Source organism: Mustela nivalis (genome assembly GCF_964662115.1).
Source record: "Mustela nivalis genome assembly, chromosome: 1".
NCBI lineage: Eukaryota > Metazoa > Chordata > Mammalia > Carnivora > Mustelidae > Mustela > Mustela nivalis.
This window is the reverse complement of record NC_139020.1, coordinates 147,235,297-147,255,670: the sequence shown is the minus strand read 5'-3', so window position 1 is coordinate 147,255,670 and position 20,374 is coordinate 147,235,297. Positions and strand designations below refer to the sequence as shown.

General features: G+C 40.3%; 1 long non-coding RNA gene across 3 annotated transcripts in view; it reads left to right on the top strand.

Annotated features, from left to right (window-relative positions):
• LOC309861987 overlaps positions 1 to 20,374 on the top strand; it is a 112,657-nt gene that overhangs the window by 9,669 nt on the left and 82,614 nt on the right. For all 3 annotated transcript variants that reach the window (XR_014310269.1, XR_014310270.1, XR_014310271.1), the window contains exon 2: positions 2,503 to 2,674. This is a non-coding gene — a long non-coding RNA (uncharacterized lncRNA). The remainder of the gene's footprint in view (positions 1 to 2,502; positions 2,675 to 20,374) is intronic.

Below are 20,374 nucleotides of genomic sequence, written 5' to 3'. Positions count from 1 at the left end.
CATCTGGGCTCCGGCAACACCACCACCTTTGTTCCCCCGGCCCTAGATGATAGCAATTGCCCACTGTTGCCAATCTCAGGATGATCCCACTGTTCCCCCAGTATCATTTCAGCTTTTTCTCTTACCTCTATTCCCCTGCACCAACTTCCTGGCATGGGCTCTGTCTTCCGGTCAGCACCCCTGATACAATGGCTTTCTTTTTGTTACATAAATGGACTACGCTATTTGCTATTTCTACCATCCTCTGCTAAGATCCAAAATGCAGCTACACTTTTCACCAAGACGTCCTCCCTTCTGGGGCCTGGTCACCCCAGAGCCGCCTCTGCTTCAGATTCCTGGAGTGGGGTTTCTTTACCAAGCAGGCCAGACCCTGGAGCTTGAACTCGAGGTTGTCCGCCACTGACTCAGTTCTACCTTCTCAAATTCTGAAAAAGCCCAGAGATACCAGTGCTTGCACAAAAGGTCACTGCTCATTTTAATCAAACCACATTGCTCTGCATGGCTGGGCTGTGGCCTTCAGTCAAGATTTCCTGTGTGGCAGATTTTCTCTCCTCTTGGATAACAGTGATATTTGCTGCAAGCATCTAATAGAGCTTGAAATTACCCTGGCAAGTTGTTTACTCTTCTCCAGAGTGGCACTAGGCTCCATGCAGTGTTTATCCAGCACTGTCAATGTTTTTAAGTAAGCCCTTGCACATCCAAAGTGTGCCATAGGCTCTGTAAATATTTTATTAGCCTTTGTAATTAGTCCTTACATCTCACAGCCCTTCTGGGAAGTGGGTCAGTGTGGTAGTTCCTATTTTACAATGGGGGTGATAAAAAGTCACCCAGAGATGGGAAGGGGATCTTGAATCTGAGGCGGAGGATACAGCAAATCCTTCCAACAAAGAGCAGGGACGTTGCTTGCTCCTGTTGATGGAGATCTGAGTCCAAACAGGGAATGATGAGAATGAGGAATGGTAAGAATAACCAGCAATCACTCCCAAAATGTCTGGCATTTTGGGAGTGCTCTATAGGGCTGTGTTCAGAACTGAAGGAGAAAATAGAGAAAAGGTTGGGGGCACACAGGTGTGTCAGCACATGGTAGGCACTGGATAACACTAGTTCCCTTTGCTCCACCCCCAACTCTGCCCCTGCTCACTACCATCCTGAGGCTTGATCCATGCACCCTCCCAGGACCAGATGGGAAGGGACAAAAATGACTTCTATGAGGGGCGTAGGAATGTGGTTCCAAAATGAGACCAGTGAAGCCCCTTATTGGAGAGAGTCTGTTCTCTTTGAAGTCAAGTAAGTGTTGATTTTTAAACATGCTTTCTAGGGCAGAAAAAAAAAATTCTTGTAGAGTCTTTGCTGGTTTTGTCTTCCTCAAGGATTGTATCTTTAATAAGAAAAATATAATTCTTTTCTTCACTTAATTGTTCAGGTCTTGAATTATCTTTACATTGAAATATTACCTTTCTTGTTTTTCAATGTTTCACATTTTGCTGGTATAGCATTGAGTATTAAAATAAACATTTCCTCATTAGTATTTATTTTTAGACATGTTTCTTAGAAACTGCATGTAGATGAAAATTTCATTTTGTTTTTTTAACCCGAGGGCCTACATTTTTAAAGGAAGAATTCAGACCATTTATGATTACTGGCTTATGGGACATATTTTTAGTTCTTTTCTTTTTTTTTTATATTTTTTAACTCATTAATTGTTGGTCCTGGTTTATCTACTTTTTTCCTTGCATATGGCCTGGCCAAAATTTTTTTTTTTTCCTATATTATCTCCCTTGCCACCATTCACCTACAGCTGTTACTGTGTTCCATTCTGATGGTGGGTAAATATTATCATATTTAATCCTCTATCTTCCAGTGCTACATGAAATTAAATAATGGCCACTCCGTCTCCACAAGACATTTTACCAGCTCAGCTCCCATGATGAAGGAAACATTAGAATATTTCTTTACTTGTTATTTCCTTCCCCCTTCAACTTTGAATTTTGCTGAGACTGCCCATAATTATAGATTCCAAACCATCAGCTTTCCCTTTCAAGTATTTACCTTTGGTTTCAAAAACCCAAATTAACACTTTGCATTTCCTTGTTACATTATTATGTTCTGTATAGATATATTTTTAAAAATTAACTATTTGATTCATTTTCGTTTCTTTTGGGCTTTATTTAAGAGCTTTTAATCGGTGTTGTCCTCACTGCTGTTTGCAGGAAAGGAAAGCCTGAGACCAAGGCAAACTGGGATTTGACCCCAGGGACGGGATAAGTGACAGGAAGTGAGGCAGGGAAGGCAGGAGAGCAGTTCAAAGATCTCGGCCATGACTGCAGGTGACCAGTTTTTCTATCAGGGGGGTAACCTGGACAGCTGCAGGAATATGTCTCTGCTCTGTCCACCCATGGGAAGAAAGAGGGAAGGATGCTTCCAGCAGCTCGGGATCCGTCCCCCCACCAGCAGTTGGTCAAAGATGTGACTCAGCGGGTATTAATTCCATTCTATTTCCAGGTTGAACATCCATCAGAAGCGAGGTGGCTCTTGCCTGGGGCTTCGCAGAGAAGCCCAAGGGGGAAGAAAGAAGATACGCATGGGCCCTAGGCCAGCTACTTTCAGGCAGCACCTGCAGGAAGCTGGCCAGATTGTGTAAGACTTGGAGCTGCAGTCAAGATTTCAGTAACAGGTGAGGATGGGATCATCTGAAGCAGTGGAAGAGGGAGACAAAAAAGTAAAAGACTCTTAATCTCACAAAACAGAGGGTTTCTGGGGGGTTAGGGGAGAAGGATGGGGTGGCTGGTTATGGACATCGGGGAGGGTATGTGCTATGGTGAGTGCTGTGAATTGTGTAAGACTGATGATTCATAGACCTGTACCTCAGAAGCAAATAATACATTATATGTTAATGAAAATAATTTAAAAAAAAGAAAGTGTAGCACGGGCAAATCATCTCACAATTACATTGTGACAATAGATTTAGAAGACTAGCCCCCCACAATCCCAACCCTTCTTCAAGCCTGCTCCCAGTATCTTGAACTGCTTTCTCCCAATATTAGCCTGGAGGTTTCTAAATATTTTCATATCCCTATGTCCTAATTCCCCAGTTTTTAGAACTTATCTATTAATATCCTATTAAAATGAGCCAAAATTTCATTGTGATGCCCCCAAAACCCACTTCCCAGCTCCTATCCTTCCAAAAACGTTTATAGAATTATTTTTTGTATTGTTGGGTAGCAGTCAGTATTTACATATTGTGGCTATAAAAATAATGCTCATTGGGGTGGCAAGGAGGTGGTTTTATTTTTTCCCTGCACAATTTTTTTTTCATTTTTCTGAAATTAGTGGTTGCCTGGTTTTTATGGACCTGAATCTTACCCAAACACAGAATCTGATCTACCAAAAGGCAAGCAGTGTTTTCTTTTGTAGTGCTCCTTCGTATCAGATAAACTTCCTGTAAACAGTTCCCTTCATTCTCTTTGTTTGGCTTTCTCTGTTGGAGCCTGTGTTCTCTAATCCAGCTCCCGTGACCTGCTACAAATTCTTCAGCCAGAGATTCTTCTGGATTGGAGCACATTTCTTAGGCCCTATGCTACGCCTTCCTCTTCTTTGGTTTACTCCTTTAATTTGCTGGTGCTCATCCATTAGCCGTTTCCCAGGAAAGTGTGATTTGCAGGGTGTTTTTTAGTCCATGTATTTATTTTCTCCTTTATACCTGAATAAGACTTGGGCTGGCAATAGACTCCTAGGCGGTTTACTTTCTCTCAGATTCATGAAGGTGATCCTCCCGCATCTCAAAACCAAAGTTGCTCTTCAGAAGACCCATGCCAGTCTGACTTTTAATCTCTCTGACTTTGTTTCCCGGAAGAGTTTGAGAGCTCTGAAAAATCATGTTTTGCTTTTGGTAGGCTCTTTTTTCACTTTTGCTTCATGTAGTCTTTAAATAAGGAAACTCAGGTCTTTACATGTTTGAGAATTTTCATTGAAGTATTCTTTTACATTTTAGCTTCAATGATTTTTTCTCTTTCTGGAACTCATCATTTTGATGCTGAATGTCTTAAACTGATCCTTTAGGTCTCATCTTTTATTCTATTTTTTCTTATCATCTCTTTTCACAGTGTTCTATTCTTGTTTTGTAGCTATAACATTTTATTTTATCTCTTATCCAGTTTTTCATAGTAGCCTTTTAAAAGGCACCCTATAGATATTGGTAAATGAATGCACCTCTGGGGATAATATAATTATTTGAATTATTTTGAGTTTTTGTCCATTCCTGGCACTATTTTTGATCTCCAGATTCCTGTTTATTTGTTGGTTTCATTTGGTATCTTTCTTCAAGTTGAGTCAGTTAGAATTGGGCTTGACTGAAAGCAACAGAAAGCCACCTGTGGTCATTTAATTAAATAAGGATTATTCTCTCACAAGAAAGTCTAAGGGCTTGTAACTTCTCCATAAGATGATCAAGCATCCAGCCTCCTTCTAACTGCTTGCCCTACCTTACTAGGCTGCAAGATGTCTCCTTCATCCCTGGGCATCACATCCACATTCCAGAAAGAGCTAGAACAGAGGAAAAATTAAACGGCAAAATGTGGATGTAGTTTAGTATACTCTCAAAGACCTTTCTTAGAAACCCCATGCAGGAAAATATGGTGTTATATCTCATTTACTAAGCATGTGCCACATGACCAACTCTATCTGCAGGAAGTCTGGGAAGGGAAGTGTAGGTACATGGCTACCCAAACAGAACCTACTTATCAAAGAAGGGAGAATGGGTGGTAGCAACTGGCAAGGTCTAGTGATCATTTGCTGACTTTATATTTAGAAATAAAACACTAAAAGTCTGATTATCCATGTGCAGGATTGTTCACTAGAGAGTTTCCCTATAGATCAGTTGGATAACCTGATGATTCTGACAAAATCTGCCAAACATTACGTTTTCTAGTGTCCTCAAGAATGGCTTTTTTTTTTTTTAGATTTATTTATTTATTTGAGAGAGAGATAGAGCACTCTAGCACATAGAGGGGAGGGGTAGAGGGACGGGGAGAGAAAGAATCTCAAGCAGACTCTGTGCTGAAAGTAGAGCCAGACTTGGGGCTCAATCTCATGACACTGAGATCATGACTTGAGCTGAAATCAAGAGTCAGATGCTTAACTGACTAAGTCACCCAGGTGTTCAAGAATGGCTTTATTCATAGAAAATATCACTTAGAGATTTTTCATTTTTGTTAAGAATTTTGTTTTCATTTTTGTTAAATACCTAGTAGTGTCATTACTGGATCATAAAGTAGGTCCATTTTTTAGTTTTTTGAGGAATCTTCATACTGTCTTCCCCAGTGGTTGCATCAGTTTGCAATTCCAGAACCACTCTAACCCTTGTGGTTTTGATTTTAACCATTCTGACAAGTTTGAGGTGATATCTCATTGCAGTTTTGATTTGCATTTCCATAATGATCAGTGATGTTGAACATCTTTTCATGTTTCTGTTGGCCGTCTGGATGTCTTTTTTGGAGAAATGTCTCTTCATGTCTTCTGCCCATTTTTTAATTGGATTATTTGTGGGGTTTTGGTGTTGAGTTGTATAAGTTCTTTATATATTTTGGATACTAACCCTTTATCAGATAGTCATTTGCAAATATATTCTCCCATTCAGTAGGTTGTATTTTGGCTTTGTTGATTGTTTTCCTTGCTGTGCAGAAGCTTTTTATTTTGATGCAGTCCCAATAGTTCATCTTTGCTTTTGTTTCCTTTGCCTTAGGAGACATATCTAGAAAAATGTTGCTATAGATGGCATCAGAGAAATTGCTCAACTCAGAGAGTTGACAGATGTATTGGCAGGAGACTGGTAAGGACTCCCTACCAGAAGGTCTCCTCCTTCAAGGACAGCTGTCCACCATCAGGCCCATGTCTAAAGTTCTGTTCCTTTGTTCATCCTCTGCCCTCTATTCTCCACATATGCAGCAGCATCTGTTACTTCCACAGTGGACCTTGAAGAGCTATTAAGACCACATCTCAGATCATCAGTAAACAAAAATAATTTTCTCCCTTCCTAGAGGACAGGGAGGGCTCTATCATCAAACACTCCACGGAGATGAAAAGAAATAGATTGCTCAATGACTTCTAGAATAGACTTCATTGAACCTTCGGAATATAGACACACATTCTTAATAAGAAGGGGGAAGAAAAGAAACATTAGCATTTCCTCATTAGAAATGTTGAAGATGCATGCCCTGCTGCAACTCCCTTACCTGTAACCTACTCTCGAGGTGTCTACCTGAATGGCACTGTGGCTGGGAGACAGAGCCCCAGAAAATTAACCACAATAGCTGCAGGCCTCCCATACTCACATAGCCAAAATTCACAGTTGTGACATGGCACAGAGAGGGGCAGGCTTCCCCAGGGCACAGGCATACCAAATACTCCTGGTAGAGTAAGTGTATCTGTATATTTAACTTGTTCTTTGTGTCTATATGTATCTTCTTAAAGAAATTTGGAAGCCCTTGGAAGCAGAGATATTGTTGATACTGCTAGGTATCAACTAGCAGGTGATCTGCTGATTTGTTGCAGATCTGTTGATCTGCTAGGTATCCCACAGTGCCCTGCATGATTTAGTGACCAGTAAATCTTTTCTGAACTGAGTGAGTAAAAGTCAATAGAAAGGAAGCACAAATAATGTGATACCATATAGTTGAAAAGTAAGAAGAGTGCATAAGGTCAAACTTGTATAAGCCTAAAGATTTTGGGAAACTAGACATAATATTATGTGTAAAATCATCTTTCTCACATGAATCTTCAGCTAGGGCATTCTGTGAGGGGTGATGGTCATTGTCGAATATGAATATGATGACCTTCTCTAGATTGCTCTTAGATTCTGGCATGGATTTTAAGTCTCTGACACACTCAGAACTGTTCAATTTTGACCAAGTAAATCTGCAAGAAAAGAGGAGCATTTGTGAATACAGAATGCTATACTAAAAGACAACAAGAAATGCAATCAACAAACACATTTGTGTTTCTCATATTGAGATTCTGATTAAAACAAAACAAAAAACAGCACACAAGTGCTGGGTGCCTGGGTGACTCAGTTGGTTAAGCAACTGTCTTTGGCTAAAGTCATGATCCTGGAGTCTCAGGATTGAGTCCGCCATTGGGCTTCCTGCTCAGTGGGAAGTCTGCTTCTCCTTCTGACTTCTCCATTCTCATGCCATTCTCTCTCTCTAAAATAAATACATGAAAATTTTTTAAAAACCACACAAGTGCTCAGGAAACTGGGATGCAGTCCTCAGACTACATAGTCATTAAAACAACTGTTGTTCCTACTTCATTATATTCTGCTTGGAGAGATGGAGACTTCTTGAGAGCAGATGTGTGGAAAAGTGGAGACAGGAGTGCTGGTGTGAGTAGGGAGGTATGGTCCCCGCATGGAATGCTGCTGGTGGGAATGGTGACTGGGATGGAAGGGGGTTGTGTTTCATGTACGCTATCTCTCCATAGTCTTGGCTCAGGCCCCACCCCAACAAATTCTGTGTTGGGGATGGACATCAACATGTTTTAATCTTCCTAGGTAGATGAGGGTAAACATAGCTTGTGGTCAAGGTTGAGAACCACTAATTTATGAGTTGTCATTATTAACCCACTGCCAGATTTCAGGTCTGAGGAGACTAGAGGAATGGGACAGAAAGACAAAATCAAGCACTGTGGAATATAAGATCAATTATCGGGAGAGCAAGCCTGAGAAGTTGTCTCGTGAGGTTCAGAAATGACCTTTGAGGTTGGAGTTGGTATAAATCTCAGTATTCTTACTTACCAAACAAACAAACACAATTTCTGCTCTGCTATCCCTTCATGGTCCTTGCCCCCAGCCCCAATCCAGCCCTAGGAGCCAACAATGCAGAAAATCACATCCATAATGTGGAAGATGTGTTTGGCAAGTGCTTTCAAAACACAGAATTAAGAGAAAAGATGAAAATGCTAAGAGGAACAGTAGCAATCCAGGATACAGAACTAAAATCCGTGGTAAGAATCTTGATTTCCCTGGGGTGGAAAACCAAGGCAAAAACTGAACTCATAACTAAAGACAACTTTCCTGATTTCTGCTGATATGAACACAAAGATTCAAAGAGCATCCCATGCCACATTTTAAATAAACGAAAAAATAAATGAAAAGAGATCCATACCAATATATGTTCTGTCAGTTTTGCTGAGTTACCTTGATGATGAAAAAGTGTCCAACAAACACCTATACACTAAATACAGGCTGTTCAATCCCCACTTCATTCAGGGTGGTACCCACGGTACTCAACAGCTTGTTCAGATGGAACTTACTGCCCCAGATACAACATCTGTATGCACACCTTGTACACCTGGAAATGCAGCTTCTTCAGCTTAAAGTCCTCTCCCCCATCCCTCTTCTCAAATCCTCTTGGGTTCACTCATCCTTCAAGGCCTGGCTCAGACTGTATCCTGTATCCTCAGCCAGCTCCTGTCCATTCCAGTTATTGGAACGAGTCTCCTACTTGCCTTGCTCCCCCGCCAGACCCCACATTCTGATTAGAGTCGCAGTCTGCTTTCTTGCTGGACTGTGATCCCCTCTGAAGGGCCAAAAGGACTGCCCACCCACTACACACACCCCTTGCACCTACCTGACAAAAATCATCCTTGCTTATTAGTTTGAATTTTGGCCCCTTTGTGTCCCCTACAGTTTCTTAGAATGGGCTTTGGCTCTATTCTCCAGAGAACAAAGAACACTGGATCATCTGTCAGTGAAATTGCTCAGGAATCACTCATTGCCTGGACAGTCGGAGTGAATGGCTGCCTCATCTGGTGGGTGATTCTAGCCTCCAACAGAGCCAGCCATCTGGGACCCATCTCTCTTGAGAAGGGACTCTCACAAGAACTCTGTTGACCCTGAGAACTTGTGAAGTGCTTGAGCATTCAGTGCTGTGATTTGGAGTTGGTAACTGAGCATTGAGGCAAGTGAGGCACCTGAGACTCACAGAGGTAAAGCGTCCCACCCAGAGTCACATAGTCCCACCACACGAGGACTGGCATTCACAATCTGGGTCTCTGCCATCCCAGGCTGCTTCCAAGATGGGTGATAGGAAGCCGAAGCAGAGGCTATAGTTTCTAATTTGCCCCATCCCTATACTTCTCTGTGGTGGTTACACGTTTCCAAAGCACAGAGACCATGATCTTTCTCTCTCCTGCCCTTCACTGCCATACTGGTTTCTCATGGGTTGCATGTTGATTTAGAGATGTTAGGCCTTGGACTAGCTGACCCAAGGAAGAAAATTTAAGTATGACACATTCTGGAGAATTTGCTTCAATCCTCAGTTTCAGAAATTAAAATCTTCTAATCTGAGATTTTGCTTTTGACCTCTGACAAGGAGAGTAAGTAAGCAAACCTGGACAACATAAGCCCTGCACAGAGTCATGGAAGCACAGTCTAGCATTTTAGCAATTAGGAGTACTTGGCCATAAAACACTTAAAAATCCATTTAGACTGTCCAAGTCGGTTCAAGCTCTTTAATCTTGGATAAAGTAAATAAGACTGTTTTTAAGTTGTTGGTTTTTTTTTCTTGTTTTGGTTGTTTTTGGGTCCCCCCCCCCCATTTTAAAGCAAGAATATTAGGAGAGAAAAAAAATAAGACATTCAAGGCCAGACCTTTGTACCCCGGTAATGTAAAACAGCTGCAGAGGCTGGTCAGACCTTTTGGTGTTATTTTCAGTCTGCCAATGCCAACTCACCCTTCTGTAAATTGAAAACAACTCATGTCCTTGAAGCCCATTTTCCTTCTCCTGTAGGGCTTGGAAATTCCTTAAGAGCAGACCCAAACCTTATTCTGCACTCTACCAGAAGTACAGCTCAGCCGGTGGGGTCTCAGCAGATACTTGCTACCAGACTGACCCTCAGAGTAGCAGGTTGTCTTCACTGTTCATTGCAATGAACATGTCTCACCACAATCCACAGGCACCACTTCTCCAACCACCAGCCCACTTCCAGTTCTTCAGAGCTTCGAACTCCTCCTTGCCCTTTGTCAAACATTGGTTCTCCACCTGGAGCACAGTTCCATTCTTCTGAGTCCATCACGGGTCTCTCCACTGAAGGGACACCTCCAGAGGAGCTTCTCCCAGTCTCCTTGGAACTTGCATGGTTTATTTTTCTGCTATCCCTTCTCTTGGCAGTAACTTCCAGAAGGCATGGGGTGCTACATATTTCTCTGGGATTATTTGCTTACTGTCTGTTTTCCCTACCCAGTTCCATGAAGGCAGGACAGTAAGTGCCTTATCCACTTCTGCATCCCATTGCCTAGCATGTAGCCTGCCAGCATGGGGACTGAGTGTGGACAGCAAGACCACCAGGTACACAATTTTTTTTTTTTTAAGATTTATTTATTTATTTGACAGAGAGGGAGAGAGAGACACAGTGAGAGAGGAAACCCAAGCCGGGGGAGTGGGAGAGGGAGGCTTCACCACTTAGCAGGAAGCCTGATAAGGGGCTCGATCCCAGGACCCCTGGGATCATGACCTGAACTGAAGGCAGATGCCCAACAGCTGAGCCACCCAGGCGCCCCCCAGATACACAATTCTTAATTTTTTTTTAAAGATTTTATTTATTTATTTGACAGAGAGAAATCACAAGTAGATGGAGAGGCAGGCAGAGAGAGAGGGAAGCAGGCTCCCTGCTGAGCAGAGAGCCCAATGCGGGGCTCGATCCCAGGAATCTGAGATCATGACCTGAGCCGAAGGCAGCGGCTTAACCCACTGAGCCACCCAGGCGCCCCCACAATTCTTAATTTATTCTCCCTTTCAGTTAAAGGGTTTAAAGTATAGTGTGCCCTGTAGCCAGCAGGGCTCAGCCAACAGATGACTTACCTAAAGCCCAACAAAACTCCCAAGTTTATAGGGTGTGACAGACCAAGGTGTGGCTTGGAGAAACTCTGGGAAGCTTATCTGAACCAGGTGCACCTACGAGAGAATTCTCCGAGTGTAGAAGGTGGAATATGGCCAGAGGCTGGAAAGCAGAGCTTATTTCCACTGGGAGATGTTGTTCAAAGAAGCTGCTGTCATGCCTTCACTTTCCTTGTTTCTTGTTCTACTGGAAATTGTTCTTCTCATACATGAGGAATTTCCTCAACAGGGGGGGGGGGTCCCCAAGAGGTCATCCAGTCTGCCCCTGAGTGTCCAGACAGGTGTGGCATTGTGTATGCTGAACTTCGGACCCCACTGGGGACCAAACACTTCAAAGCTGCTTGGAGCCTTAGGAATACAAACAAAGCATCCATTTAATCTTGAGTCCCTGACACTTGCGCAAGGCGCCACACTTCAATCCACAATGAAGAGATGTTGCAAACAAAGCACAGAGGCTAAGAATACCAACCCTTTTGGTTTCTTGTAGACTTAAGTTTGAATGATGTTTTTTAAACTTTTTAATGAAATAATTATGGTTTTACAGGAAGTTGCAGAGGTAGTAGGGAGAGGTGCTGCGTACCCTTTACCTGTTTCCCCCAAGGGCTACATCTTAATAATTGTAGTACAATGTCCAAACCAGGAAACTGACATTGGTACAATGTATATGTATAGTCTTATGTCCTTTCATCACCCATGTAAATTTCTATAAGCACAGCCACAATCAAGATACAGAAATGTTCCATTCCCTGCGAAGATCACCATCCTACTGCCCTGTATAGTCACCCCCACCATACCTTCCACCATCCTTACCCCTGGAAACCACTAATCTGTTTTCTCTCTCTCTAATTTTGTCATTAGGGAATAATACATAAATGGAGTCATACAATATATAATATTTTGAGGTTGGCCTTTTCCATTTGCATAATGCTCTCGAGATTTGCCCTGCTTGCTGTGTGTATTAATATTTTATCCCTTTTTATTGATGATGGGTCTGTGGTGGTTGTTTACCAGAGTTAACCGCTCCCTCACTGAGGGGCATTTTGGTTATTTCTCATTTTTACCTATTACAAATAAATAGCTATGTTATGAACTATCTTGTAGAGGATTTTGTGTAGACATAAGCTATCATTTCTCTGGAAGTGCAATTTCTGCTAAGTGCATGTTTAGTTTTTTAAGACACTTTCAAACTATTTTCCCGAGTGACAGTATCATTTTCCATTCCCAGGGGCTATGTATGAGATCCAGTGTCTCCACATCTTTGCTGACATCTGGTATTATCACCATTTTTTGGTTTACCTAGCTCAATTTTTGTGTAGTGATAAATCGTCATGTTCTTAAAATGCATTTCCCTAACAGTTAGTGATGTTGAACACTTTTCTTGTGTTGATTTGCCTCTTTGATGAAATACCTTGTGTCTTTTGCCCATTTTATTTTTTTAAGATTTATTTTATTTATTTGTCAGACAGAAAGAGAGAAGAAAAACAGGGGGAATAGCAGGCAGAGGGAGAGCAGGCTCCCTGCTGAGCAAGGAGTTTGATGCGGGCAGAACTTGATCCCAGGACCCTAGGATCATGTACCGAGCCGAAGGCAGACTCTTAACCCACTGAGCCATAGAGGTATCTTGCTTTTGTCCATTTAATTAGGATTTTTTTTTTACTGTTGACATGAGAGGATTCTTCATGTATTCTAGCTATGAGTCTTATGTCAGCTATGTGGTTGCAAATATTTTCTCCCACTTGGTCACTTGTCTTTTCTTCTTAATGGAATATTTTATAATATTTTTAATTTTGATAAAGTCTAATTTGTTGGTTTTTTTTTTTTTCTTTTATGGAGCACTAATTGGTGTCATGTCTGAGAAGTCTTCACCAATACCTGGGTCCTAAAGACTTTTTCTTATATTACCTTCTTAAAGTTTATGGCTTTACATTTTATTTACATTTAAATATATAATTGATTTTCAGTTAATTTTTACATAAAGTGAAGTGTTTAAGTCTAAGGTTTATATTTGTTGTTTTGGTTTGGTTATTTGTCTATGGATACCCAATTGTTACAGCTCCATTTATTGGAAAGACTGTCTTTTGGTCATTGAATTGTTTTTGCCCCTTTGTCCAAAATCTGTTGCTTCTACTTGTGTGGGGTTATTTCTGGCCTCTCTAGCTCATTCCATTCATATATCTATCATTTCACCAATGTCACACAGTCTTGAGCACTTAACTATACCTATATGATAAGCCTTAAAACTGGATGGGGTGATTCATCCCACTTTTTTCTTCCTTTTTAAACCTGAGGGTTGCTGGAGGGCGGGGGGTGGGGGCAGTGAGAGGATGGGGTAATTGGGTGATAGGCATTAAAGAGGGCTTGATGAAAGAACACTGGGTATTATATGCAACAGATAAATCACTAAATTCTACCCCTGAAGCTAATAATACACTATATGTTAATTGAGTTGAATTTGAATACAAAAAAAATTTTTTAAAGAATTTGTCAGAACACATGAAAAAAAATTGGTTTAACTGTCTGGTTCCTTTGCCTTTGCATATAAAGCTTAGAATAATTTTGTCAATGTCTAGAAAAAAGATTCACTTGGATTTGGTAGTTAAGCCTGCATACCAATTTGGGAACGTTGGCATCTTTATTCTGCTGAACCTCTCAATTAATGAACACACTATGACTTTTCATTTACTTAGATCTTCTTGAATTTCTTTCTGGTTTTTGGTATTTTTCTGTAAACAAGTCCCATGTATGTTTTGTTAGATGGACAACTGAGTATTTTCATTTTTTTAAAACTTAAATGGTATTGTTTTTAATTTCAGTTTCTATGTGTTTCTTACTAGCATATAGAAATGCACTTGATTTTTTAAAAAGGTTTTTAGAGATTTGTGTTTTTAATTTAACTTTTTAAAAGATTTTATTTATTTGCCAGAGAGAAAGAGAGAGCACAAGCAGGGGAGTAGTAGGCCTAGGGAGAAGCAGGCTCCCCACTGAGCAAGGAGGTTGATGTGGGACTCTATCCCAGGACCAGAGCTGGGAGCATGACCTGAGCTGAAGGCAGATGCTTAACTGACTGAGCCACCCAGGCATCCCCAAATTTCTTTCTTTATTTATTTTAGAGAGCAAAAGACAGTGTGCTCATGAGTCAGGGGAGGGGCAGAAGGAGGGAATCTTTAAGCAGACTCCACACTGAACGTGCAGCCCTCCACAAGACTTGAACTCATGACCCAGGAGATCATGACGTGAGCTGAAACCAGGAGTCAGATCCCCAGTCACAAACAGGGCAGAGGGAGAGAAAGAGGGAGAAGCAGGCTCCCTACTGAGAAGGGAGCCCCAGGTGGGGCTGGATCCCAAAACCCTGAGACTGTGATGTGAGCCAAAGGCAGATGCTTAACCGACTCAGTCACCTAGGTGCCCCTTTGTTGGGCATTTTAAAATCATTAACTTAATTTTCATAATTGTTATAACTGTTATGGGCTACTCAAATAATATACTTCGTGTGGGATGAGACTGTACTTTTCAAGGAAATTGTTTTTTCATCAAATTGTCAAATTCATGTGTGTAGATGTGTTCATAGTGTTCTCTTGTCATTCTTTTATATCTCCAGTTTCTACATTAATAGTCCTGTATTTCGTTCCTGTTACTAGTAATTTGCATCTTCCCCCTTTTTTTTCTATGATATTCTTGCTAGAGGTTTGTCAGTTTTATTGATCTATTCAAAGAATCAGGTTCCTGTTTTATTGATTTTCTCTAATGTCTTTCTGCTTTTGATTTCATTAATTTCTGCTTTTATTTTTTTTTAAAGATTTTATTTATTTATTTGACAGATAGAGATCACAAGTAGGCAGAGAGGCAGGCAGAGAGAGAGGAAGGGAAGCAGGCTCTCCGCTGAGCAGAGAGCCCCATGTGGGTATCAATCCCAAGACCCTGGGATCATGACCTGAGCTGAAGGCAGAGGCTTAACCCACTGAGCCACCCAGGCGCCCCATGATTTCTGCTTTTAACTTTCTTTTTCCTTCCTTCTGCTACCTTTGGGTTTATTTGCTCTTATTCATTTCTCCTGGTGGGGATGTAAATTACTGTTTTGAGATTTCTCTTATTTAATGTGAGCATTTACTGCTGTAAATTTCCCTCTCAGTGCAGCTTTAGCTGATAATTTTAATATGTTGTATTTTCATTTTCATTCAGTTCAATGTATTTTAACATTTTTCTTAATATTTACTTTTTGACCCCAAATTGAGGTATGGTCCCTTGAGGTCAGAAAATATAGTCTGTATTATATCTATTTTTAGGAATTTGTTGAGGTTTATTTTTCATTCCTGTGACTTACTTATTTTATAACTGAAGTTTTGTACCTCTTAAACCCCTTCTCCTAGTTTGTTCTTCCCTCCACCACCCTCCTTTCTGGCAAACACCAGTTTGCTCTTTGTATTTATGAGTTTGTTTCTGGATTGTTTGTTTTGTTTTGTTTTGTTTTTTAGATTCCACATATACATTAAATCATGTGGTATTTGTCTATCTCTATCTGATTTGTTATTTCCCTTAGCATAATCTCCTCTAGGTCTATCCACGCTGTTCCAAATGGGATTACGTTGGGTTTATATTTTTTTTTTATGTATCACAGTATGATCTCTTTTGGTATGTTTTCTCTGAGCATAAAATGTGCATTCTGCCATTGCTGGGTGAAGTGTTTCATGTGTGTCAATTAAATCCAGTTGGATGATGGTGCTGTTGAGTTCTATATTCTTGCTGATTTTATGTATGGTTTTTAAGGGATGCTGAAGCCTCTGACTAAAACTATGGATTTGTCTATTTCCCTTTTCAGCTCTGTTGGTTTTTGCTTTACATATTTGGTTGCTCAGGTGTTTGAAGCATATACGTTTAGAATTGGTCTCTATTCTTGGTAGCTTGACTTATCATTATGTAATGTTCTTCTCTATCTATAATAATTATCTTTGTTTTTTTAAAGTCTACTTTTTCTGGTAAATTTATATAACAATTCCTGATTTGTTTTTTATTTTGAAAGATTTTGTTTATTTGAGAAAGAAGGAAAGAGAGAGAGAGAGAGAGCTAAAGAACACAGGTAGGGCCGGGGCAGAGGGAGAAGCAGACTCTCTACTGAGCAGGGAGCCAGACATGGGGCTCAATCCCAGGACACTGAGATCATGACCTGAGCTCAGGCAGACATCTAGCAGATGAGCCACCCAGGCAACCCCCCATTTTCTTTTGATTAATGTTTGCATGGCATATCTTTTTCCATCTTTTCAACATATCTATACCATCATATTTGAAGTCAGTTTCTTATAGACAGTATATACATATATATTTTTTTAATTTTTAAATTTTTTTTACAAACATATAATGTATTATTAGCCCCACGGGTACAGGTCTGCAATTCGCCAGGTTTACACACTTCACAGCACTCACATAGCACATACCCTCCCCAAAGTCTATAATCCCACCACTCTCTCCCTACCCCAGCAACCCTCAGTTTGTTTTGTGAGATTAAGAGTCTCTTATGGTTTGTCTTCATCCTGATCCCATCTTGTTTCATTTATTATTTTCCTACCCCCCAAACCCCCCACATTTAATCTCTACTTCCTCATATCAGGGAGATTGTATGATAGTTTAGACAGTATATATTAATTCAACATTTTTTTAAAAGATCTAGTCCACCAAATTCTTTTAATTGTTGTGTATGTTCATTTAAATTTTTAAAAGATCTTATTTTCATTTATTTATTTACTTTAGAGAGAGAGAGAGAGAGAGAGAGAAGAGAAGTAGCAGAGGGGGAAGGAAAGGGAGGGGGAAAGAATTTCAAGCAGATTCCACAGCCTGCTGCAGGGCTTGATCTCATGACCCTGAGATCATGCCCTGAGAGGAAATCAAGAATCAGAAGCTTAACTGACTGAGCCCCCAGGCATCCCTATTCATTTACATTAAAGTAACTATTAATATGTTAGGACTTAAGTCTACCATTTTATTTTTTTCTGTTTATTCTGTTTTTCTTTTGCTCTGGTTTATTTTTCTTGCCATCCTGAGGGATAATTGAGCATTTCTTTAGCATTCCATTTTGACTTTTCTATAGTGTTTTTGAGTGTATCTCTCTGAATACTTTTTTGGGCAATTGCTCTAGGTATTTCATTATATATGCGTAACTCACATTCTGCTGATGTTGACATTTTGCCGGTTCAAGTGAAGTGTATAAAACGTACTCCTCACTTCATGTCACATTACTCTCTCCCATTTGTATTATAATTTCCTTCAATATTTCATCTGTATATTTTGAGAACTACATTAGATGATGCTATAATTTTTGCTTCAACCATCAAACATAATTTAGAAAGCATAAGAAGAGAAAGGAAGCCTCTTTACCAATATTTTTTCCTTATTATGTTATTCCTTTCCTCCTGATGTTCCAAGATTTCTTCTTTTATTGTTTTCCTCCTTTTTATCGAACTACATTTAGCCATTTTGTTAGAGTAGGTCCACAGGTGACAAATTCTCTTAGCTTTCTCTCATCTGAGAATGTCTTGATCTCCCCTTTATTCCTAAAGGCTATTTCCTCTGAATATAAAATTCAGTGGTAGCAGTTCTTTTCTTTCAGCACTTGAAAAATATTGTGCCACTTTCTTCTGACCTCCATGGTTTCTGATGAGAAAGCCACTGTCATTTGAATTGTTTCCCCTCCAGGTAACACCTCATTTCTCTCTGGCTGCTTTCAAGATTTCTTAGTCTTTAGCTTTCAGAAATCTTGGCACAGATTTCTTTGGGTTTATCCCATTAGAGATTTGCTCAGTTTCTTAATTATATAGGTTTATGTCTTTTGCTAAAGTTGGGAAATTTTCAGTTGTTTCATTTTTCAAATACTTTTCCAGCTCCACTCTTTTTCTCCTCTCTTTTTGGGCTCTAACACTGCAAAAGCAAGAACTAGTTTTTTTCCTCATAGTACCACATGTCAATGAGGCTTTATTCATTTTTTACTAGATTCCCTGGGTTTTCTGTATGAACGATCATGTCATTTGCAAATAAAATGGTTTTACTTCTTTTCTTTCAATATGGATACCTTCTATTTTTTTGTCCATATCTCATTGTCCTGAGTAGAACCTGCAGTACAAAGTTGAGGAACAATGGTAAGAACCACTTGTTCTTGATTTTAGGAGGAAAGCATTCAATCCTTCACCATTAAGTATGTTAGATATGGGTTTTTCATAGATGTCCTTTACCAGGTTAAGAAAGTTTCCTTCTATTCTTTTTTGAGTGTTTTTATCATGAAGGGGTATTGAATTCCTTCAGCTGCTTTTTCTGCATCTGCTGAGATGATCATGTGAATTTTGTCATCAGTCTATTTCTTCTCTATGGTTTAGATTCTTAATTTCTATTGTTTTACCTTTCAGTTTATTGATCCTTTTCTCTATCCTCTCTGTTCTCCTGTTGAACTTACCCACTGAGTTTTTATTCTGGTTATTGTATATTTTAGTTCTCAAATTTTCATTTGGCTCTTTTCTATATCTTCTCTTTATTAGCTAAGATTTTCTGGGTTGTTTTTTTTTTAGATTTTCTAATTTTTAATTTGTTCAAGTATATTCATAATTTCTCACACATGTTTATATTGGCTGTTCTTAAATTTGGGTCAGATAATTCTAACATGTGTCATCTTGGTGTTGGTGTTGGTATTGCATTTGGTATTTGTATTGATATCTTGTGTTGATATTTGTATTCAGTATTTGGTATAATAGTTATTCAAGTTGAGATCTTCCTGTTCCTGGTATGAGAGTTGATTTTCAGTTGAAACCTGGACATTTGGTGTACTGTAATAAGACTCTAGATCTCATTTAAATTATGTATTTTAGAAAGATTCTTCTCACTCTGCTCTCATGGGGAAAGGGGAATATCACTTCATTACTGCCGGTGGGGGTAGAAGTCAAAACAGGAGGAGGGAGGAATCTCTTTTTTGCTTCTGGTCAGGAGTAGGAGTTCGGTCTCAGCACTGGGCCTCTGCTGTTATCCTGAGTGAGGGGATGGGGGTGGCACTTTGTTACTGTCCCCCATCATCTCCCACTGTGCAGGGGTGAACTCATTACTGCTGAGCCGGGGCAGAAGTCCTGACTCTCCACCAGGTTTTTTCTGACACTCCCCAGTGAGGAGGGGGAGGGGCACCTCATTATCGACCAGTGGAAGTGGAAATCTAGGCTTCTCGAATGATCTCCACTGACAGAGGGTGGGGGTGGGCAGTGTCTTTACCTCAGAGATGAAAGTCTCAACTCCCTAACTTCTGTGGCACCACTCTGTCAGGAGGGTTGAAGTGCCTTGTGACAGCCTGGTGAGGGTGGAAATCTAGACTCTCCACTTGGCCTTTGCTAGAAGAGGTGGAGTGATGCTACGGTGCTTTCTGTGATGTTTGACTGGAAGAAGACAGTTCTTGCCTAAAAGTTTTCTGTCTTTAAGACTGTCGCTTTCCTACTCCTTTGGCTGGAAAGAGCACAATTTTCTTAGGGCTTCTTTTTGTCTGCAACCATTGACATTTCTGAGTTGCTGGCTTCTTTTGTCCCCAGTCTGGGATCTTTGAGGCCAAAGGACACCCAAGAAAACATCACCTTGTCTTTCCTTGAGGTTCCCCAGCCAGGGTCCACATTTCAGAGTCTCCTTATGTTTCTCTTATATGTCATGCCAGAGATTTTAGCTAGACTTAGTAGGAGGATTATAATAGAAAGCTCCATATTTCCAATGTTTCCAGAAACACCTCCCACTTGGATTTTAAAAACTGGCATAGCTAGTGCTCCTGGAACCCTCAAGTAAGCTGCTTCATGGTGCTGGTGTATTCACAGCATGATCAATGCTTTGGGACGGGGACTTCAAGGGTCTCAGTTTTAATGGAACACTGTGAACAAGCTCCAAGAACTCCATTTACATCCTGTCGCATACTTCCGGTAATTTAATTGTTTGAGGGAGTCTGAAAAATTAGAACACATTTACTAAAAATTTAGGCTGGGTTAACCATTAGAAGTCACCACCGTTGTACAGTTGGTTAACAAAAGTTGATGAATAAGAAAAGAAGTTAAATCAAGATTCAATTCCATTTATCTAATAAACTTGAATATAAAAATGGCCCCAAATTAATGGCCTCTAAGGTGATGCAGAAGATGAGTGAGCTCAGTAAGATCCCACAAAATCTCTATTTCTTTACCTTTTGGGGGGCATGAATCAGCTGGCACATGTTCCCTTGGTAACTCTCATCACCTCACTAAGTCTCTGTTTCTTATCTCCAGGAAAAAGCAAACAAACAAGGAAAACTGAAACCTCATCCAGACCCACTCTGTAAGAAATTCAGCTGCCTCCTGAATATTTCTAGAGGTGAAGAATTACAGATGCATCTTCTCACTCTAAACTGCTTCCAGCTTTGTCTTACTGACTTCTGACCCTCTACTCTCTGCTTCTGCTGGCTATTGTGTTCTCTTGGCATTACTTTGCCCAGACGCTGACGTGGCTG